Here is a 7,141-nt window from a genome sequence, read left to right as displayed (position 1 = left end):
CAGACACTTGGCCATGAAGTGAATTCTACACAGAAGAGAATCCACGTCCTCGTCCCCGGGGTGAATGTGAAAAAGCCAAGCCCGGCCGGCAGGGCTCAGGGGTTGAGCATCGACCTATGACCCAGGAGGTCACGGTTCGATTCCCGGTCAGGGCACAGGCCCGGTTGTGGGCTCCATCCCCAGTGGGGGACGTGCAACACGCTTTTCTAAATGTGAAGGGCGAGAGCAGTGTTCAAAGGGCTCCGCCTGGAAGGAGCCCTCCCTCCGGTGATATTTAATTGAACCATTTTATGTATTTATTTTGAGAAGTGAGGAAACTAAAGTGTAAGAAGTGGAGATGTTTCTTGGTTTTATGTCAAAGCAGAGGCTTCCACGTAGAGTAACGGGAGAAGAATGTTCTGTTACTCCGGAAAGGACCATAAACAGCTCAGCCAGCGAGAGTCAAGGGCGGGTTTGTCGGAGAGTCGGAGGGAAACTTCTCCTCTGAAATTCTACCTTCAAGCCCCTCCCAGCTGTTCCAGCGCCTTCGCCGACAACAACCACTCAAAACCTCTCCCTCCTCTGGCAATAAACGCGAACATTCAGTAAAACCGTGTCTACCACAGCCTAACCATTCACCTATTTCATAAGATCTCATGGTGCGGCCCACATCGTGGGCTCAGGGGTTGAGCATCCACCCAGGAACCAGGAGGTCAGGGTTCGATTCCCGGTCAGGGCACAGGCCCGGGTTGTGGACTCGAGCCTCAGTGTGGGGCGTGCAGGAGGCAGCCGGTCCATGTTTCTCCTCATCATGGATGTTTCTCTCTCTCTCCCTCTCCCTTCCTCTCTGAAATCAATAAAAATAGATTTTAAGAGGAGCCCAGAGGCCACAGCCCCTCGCCTTACTCTACGCAGGTGACCCCGCTGTCCCCACCCTCCAGGGGTCAACAAACCGTTTCTGCAAAGAGCCAGGTTGTAAATATTTCAGGCTGTGCAAGCCACGGAGTCCAACTACTCAACCCTGCCGACGTGGCCGGAGCAGCCACAGACGTGAGCCAAGAGGAGTGGGTGTGTCCCAATAAAACTTTTTTTTAAATATATTTTATTGATTTTTTACAGAGAGGAAGGGAGAGGGATAGAGAGTTAGAAACATCAATGAGAGAGAAACATCAATCAGCTGCCTCCTGCACACCCCCTACTGGGGATGTGCCCGCAACCAAGGTACATGCCCTTGACCGGAATCGAACCTGGGACTCTTCAGTCCACAGACCGACACTCTAGCCACTGAGCCAAACCGGTCAGGGCCCAATAAAACTTTTTTTAAGAAACACAGTGGGCCGGACTTGGCCCCTGGGCCGAAGTCCACCAATTCCCGCTGCAGTTTCTGGGACTGCACCTTCCAACACCCTCCCCCTCCATCCCACGGACGCTTTAAACCCAGCCTTGAGCCCTTTCGAATGGTAACATCGTCTCTCAGATCCAGAGATGGTTGTTACTGCATAAAGACACAACATCCCAGCCGGTGTGGCTCAGTGGTTGAACGTCGACCTATAAACCAAGAGGCCACTGGTTCGATTCCCGGTCAGGGCACAGGCCCGGGTTACAGGCTCCATCCCCAGTGGGGGGGCGTGCAGGAGGCGGCCGATCCATGATTCTCTCCCATCATTGCTGTTTCTATCTCTTTCCCCCTCTGCCTTCCTCTCTGACATCAATAAAAACATATATATTTTTGAAGACAACCCAGTTGTGTGTATGAACAGGAACAGGCAGAGCGCCCCGGTGGCAGGAGAGTAAATCCTTTGGGCACATCCACGTCGCTGAGCGGATCTTCCCTTGGGGACAGGAGCCCGCTCCCTCCCGCCGGGGCCCCGCCCTGTCACACCTACAGCGGCATTTCCCACCCCCAGCGGGCACCCCCCCACCCCACCCCCAAGGATAGCATCCCACCCCCCCTGCAGGCATGTCTGCCTGCAACACCCAGCAGCCGCCTCCTCACGACAGCGCGCAAATGACTTGCCCTCGGTAACGGTCTGGCGCTGACAAGTGTCTGTCGTGATGAAAATTGGTCCCTTCCGTCTCTATTCCATTTGCCAACTATCCGAACGGAGCCGATCACTTCTCCCCACACCGCCTCGCATGGACCGCATCGGGAAGGGGACTTTACCGTGAGCCCATCAGCACACGACTCCAGATTCACATGGAGAAAGACCCTCTCCTCTGGGAGACGTCCCAGCTCCACGGGGCCCCCGGCCCGTGCGCCTGAGCTTTGGTGACAGGAACCCCAGAAAACGCACTCCAGGGGCCTCGGCAAACACGTGCACACGCCATGACCTGAACGAGCCGGCAGTCACCGCCTTGATTGGAAAATGTGCTTCTCCTCCCCTCCCCGCCCCCACCCACCCCCCATTTTAAAGCAATCACAGAATCAGTTGTTTGCAAATGGGTTTTGATAGTTCCTCAAAAGAGAGAGTGTGCCCGGCTGGCGTGGCTCAGTGGTTGAGCATCGACCTATGAACCAGGAGGTCACGGTTCATTCCCGGTCAGGGCACAGGCCTGGGGTTACAGGCTCCATCCCCAGCAGGGGGCGGGCGTGCAGGAGGCAGCCGACCCATGATTCTCTCTCATCATGGATGTTCTCTCTCTCCCTCTCCCTTCCTCTCTGAAATCAAATTTTAAAAATAAAAAAGAGAGAGAAAGTGTGCTAGCCACAGGCTCCAGCTTCCTCCAGGGGGAGGGGTGGGGAGTGGGCAGGTGTTTGGGGAGGGTTTGGGGGTCTGAGGCGGTCACCTGGTTCACTAATTAGCTCCTCTACCCCTCTCCCTCCTGACGACTGTGCCAAGGAGGAAGTGACGTTTAGGGGCTGCATAGAGAGAGAAAGCCTGCGAATGCTGCCTAAAGGCACAGGACGTTCCCACGCGGTGAACCCTAACTGGGCTGTGCAGTGGGAGTTCCTCGAAGTGAACTCCCATAAACAAATAGGGGGGCGGGGTCCCAATAAAACTTTATTTAAAAAACACAGTGGGCCCGATTTGGCCAGTGTTGGGAGCAGGAGGCAGGGGGCCAAGGCCACGGAGGAGAGAGGAAGGAAACAAAATCGCAAGGGGTCCCTCCTACGCTCTTGTCCTTGGGTTCCAGGCAATGCTTTAGGGGACCCTTGGTCTTAAGGAGGACCTCACTAGAGGTGGGGCTGTCCTTCGGCGCCCTGATCACGGCCTCGGACGCCATGGCCTCCAGTATTCAGCTTATTACACTACTGTTCTCAGCAACAGAGCCGCGCCCCACCCTCTCCTGGGCGCCTGGGGGCTGAGATGGGCAGGTGCTTCCTGCCAGGTGCTGCTGATGGAGGCACTGAAGGGGGACCAGGAACTGGGGGAGGGAGAGAGGGCTCGCTCCTACCTGTCGCTGCTTCCTGTTGGCGTCCCCAGCGATGGCCCTTCACCCAGCAGCACCCGTGGGTCCCGTTTTCCGGCTCGTCCAGCTTCACCGGAAATTACCTGGCCGCCTCCGCCCACCCGCCCAGATGAGCCGGCGCCAGCTTCCGGGGCCGCCCCCAAGGCTCTGGGTCCCTACAGCCTCCTCGCCTTGACTTGCTGCCTCAAGCCCCGAGCTGCCCGCTGCTCCTGTGGTCACTGCCTTCTGATGCCTTGGGTTCTGTTTCTGCCTTTTAGGTCCCTTTAAAAGAGATCATTTAAGACCAGCTGGTGTGGCTCAGTGGTTGAACATCGACCTACGAACCAGGAGGTCACGGTTCGATTCCCAGTCAGGACACATGCCCGGGTTGTGGGCTCCCCAGTAGGGGGCGTGCAGGAGGCAGCTGATTAATAATCATTGATGTTGCTATCTCCCTCTCCCTTCCTCTCTGAATCAATAATAAAACCATTAAAAAAATAAAGTTAAAATAGCCCTAGCTGGTTTTGCTCAGTGGATAGAGCATCAGCCTGCAGACTGAAGGGTCCTGGGTTCAATTCCCAGTCAGGGCATATGCCTAGGTTGAGAGCTCGATCCCCAGTGGGGGGTGTGCAGGAGGCAGCTGATCGATGATTCTCTCTCATCACTGATGTTTCTATCTCTCTCTCTCCCTCTTCTCTTCCTCTCTGGCATGAATAAAAATGTATTTTTTTAAAAAATAAATAATAATAAAATAGCCTGAAAGTGGGGGGTCTGCCCCAGAAAGGGCTCCTTCTCTTGCCGCTGAGGAAATACATCAAGACTGTTAGACTGGGAGCTAGCGGGAGCCTCGCTGCCCAGGGACCCCGGCTCCTCTCTCTCTGTCCCCCAGCCCTGGGGTGCGGGGATGACAACGGCACCTCCTCCACACTCGTGTGGGTTTTAAATAAACTAGCCCAGGGGAGGGCTGGGCCCGCGTCCGGCAGATAACAAGGCTCCATGAGACTCAGCTCCTGCTGCCCATCATCACAGACGCCCGTCCCTCTCCCTCCTCGCGCTTACAGCTGCGTCTGGGCGGGATGCCCGCTCCCGCCACAGGGTGGCACTCTCATGTCTGGCCACCCTTCCCGCCTGAGTCACTAAAGCTTCACTTCTCAAAACCGCCAGGAGGGGCCAGGATGGACGGTGGACCCAGAAAGAGCCGGCAAAGCCTGTCTGGGTGCTGCAGGGGGGACAGCGTCCTCCCCGTCACCTCACAAGGGCAGAAGCTGCCTCGTTCCTCGTCTCCGCTGCCTCTTCTGTGTCTCCAAACCTGGGGGGCCCCAGGCCTCAGAACAGGCGAAGGGGCTGGTAAACTGGGTGGGCAGCCCCCCACACACACCATGGCCGGGAAGGGAGTGGGCCTGAGTGTCTGAGGGAGAAGGCTCATTGGAAGCAGGGCTTCTCCGACATTTTTTAAATCCCCCCGCGAGGATGTCCTCATTGATTTTTAGGGAGGAAGGAGATGGGTGGGGGTGAGGGGAGAGACAGACAATAGCCCAAAATCCACAGTGCACAAGGGCTATGACTTCTTCGCTGCAGGAAGAAGGCTAGACCAAGGAGTACCTCTGATGCCAGTGCAGTGGCCTGCAGCCTTTGGAGGACCAGACTCGGGGGTGCCTGTTAGAAACACACCTGCCTGCCCGGCCTGTGCGGCTCGGTTGGTTGAGCGTCCTCCTAGGCACCAAGAGGTCGCTGGTTCTATTCCAGGTCAGGACACAAGCCTGGGATTCGGGCTTGATCCCCAGTGGGGGTGTGCAGGAGGCAGCTGGTCATCCATGTTTCTATCTCTCTTCCTCTCTCTCTCTCTCTCTCTCTCTCTCACACACACACACACACACACGCCCAGGGCCCACCCCAAACCCATGCACAGATCTGCTGGGGTGGGACCTGCGCACTCCTATTTGACCCGCACGGCCCTCCCTGTAGCTCGGAAAGACCAAAGCTAGACACCAACTAAGGCCTGGAGGGCCGGCTCCCAGACCCCGCCCCCCCCCCTCCCGGCCTCCAGCTGCAAAACCTAAGCAGGCTTGGCCCTATCTGTTCCCCGTTCCAGCAGGTGGCAGTGTCGGGGCGCAGGGACACACCGAACCGGCCTCAGCACGAGGCTGCGGAGAAAGAGCGCTCCGGCCCCGCACGCGTGGGAGCGGGGGGCTGTGGAGGGGGGGGCGCTGCCTGCACGAACCTTGGGCACCAGCGTCCTCCCCTTCTAGCAGCAGAAAGAGGGCGCGGGTGCATTAACTCATCGGCCGTGCCCTGAGCTCCCGCCGCCCTGCACCCCAGCGACGCGGGGGGAGCGGCCCCAGCGCCCCGGGTTGCCTGGAGCCGCCCGTGGGGAGCCCGTTCGTCCGAGAAGAGCGCGGCTACGAGCAGCTGCAACCACTTGCCCGCTTTTTCCCCCCGGTTCCCTCCGAGGCCCCGCCCTCCGTGGGAGGCCTTTCCGCCGATCACACAGATCCGCGCACTTGGCACCCGCGTGCGGCCTGGCCATCTGCTCCCGAGAGATCTGCGGCCCGGATTTCCCGGGGGCTTCACTGTCCCTGGGGGCGGCCGGGGGCCGGATGGGGATCCCACCGGCTTTGGAGGCTGCACTGATGCTCCAGGGACAGCAGGTGGCGCCCCGACCTCGGTGGCCGAGACGCGGAACCCCAGAGGAGCAGACTTTCCTAGAGAGAGGAGGTGTCCGGTGCCGAGAAGTACGATCAATATTTGATAAGGAAAAAGGTGTGCGTGTGACACGGGAAATCGCCTCCCGTTACACTCCGCCTGCCTCCGGGGCTGGGCTCCAGAGCTGGTGGAGGAAGCGGAGGGTGTCAGCTGGGAAGGCTGAACCTCTTGTGGCAGAAAGGGGCCCCCCCACCCAGGCACCCACGGAGAAGGGCAGAGCCCGGACCCCTGACCTGCCGGGCCCTCCGCCCACCCGGAGGCGCCCTCAGACCCAGGGCGGCCCTCCCCAAAGATGCGCCTCTGTGGGCACGTCCCTGCCTAAGGGACCATGTACAGGGTGCCCAGCCAACCAGGGGAGTATCCCCCATGCTGGAGTTTTACACCCCTCCTCCTGATTCTGCCATGGCTGCACACCACCCGGGTTATTTTATATATATATATCCTACATCATAAAAGGCCAGCGACCATAACGGCGTAAGGACCAGAACAACCAATCGACCAGTCACTATGAGGTGCATTGACCACCTTTCAGTCCCTACCCCGGCCCACAGGCTCCGATCACTGGATGGCCCACGGGGAACCATGGAGAACCCGGGTGGGTGGTGGTGGGGCGGGACTGGGGACTGGCAAGTGGGCGGAAGGCAGACCTCTTGGTCCCTCCCCCTGGCCCACAGGCTCCCATCGCTGGATGGCAATCCGGGAACCACGGGGAACCAGGGTGGATGTTGGCGGTGGGCAGGACTGGGGACTGGCAAACGGGCGGAAGATGGCCCTGATCGCAGGCTAGGCCTAGGGACCCTACTGCGCACAATTTCGTGTGCTGAGCCTCTAATATATATACTAGAGGCCCGGTGCATGAAATTTGTGAACAGGTGGGGTCCCTACACCTGGCCGGCAATCAGGGCCGATCAGGTTTTCCGCCTCCCTGCATCCTCCTTCCCTTGCTGCCCGCGTCTGCCGCCACCCACCCCCAGTCCCCTGTCCCAGCCCAGGTCCGCCAGATCGGTGATCAAGACCTGCTGCTTGGGGAGGGACAGGAGTTAGTCAGCAGCCCCATCAGCAATCGTGG

This window comes from Myotis lucifugus, unplaced genomic scaffold, assembly GCF_000147115.1.
Source record: "Myotis lucifugus unplaced genomic scaffold, Myoluc2.0 scaffold_2722, whole genome shotgun sequence".
In the NCBI taxonomy this organism is placed as follows: Eukaryota; Metazoa; Chordata; class Mammalia; order Chiroptera; family Vespertilionidae; genus Myotis; species Myotis lucifugus.
This window is presented reverse-complemented; position numbering follows the sequence as displayed.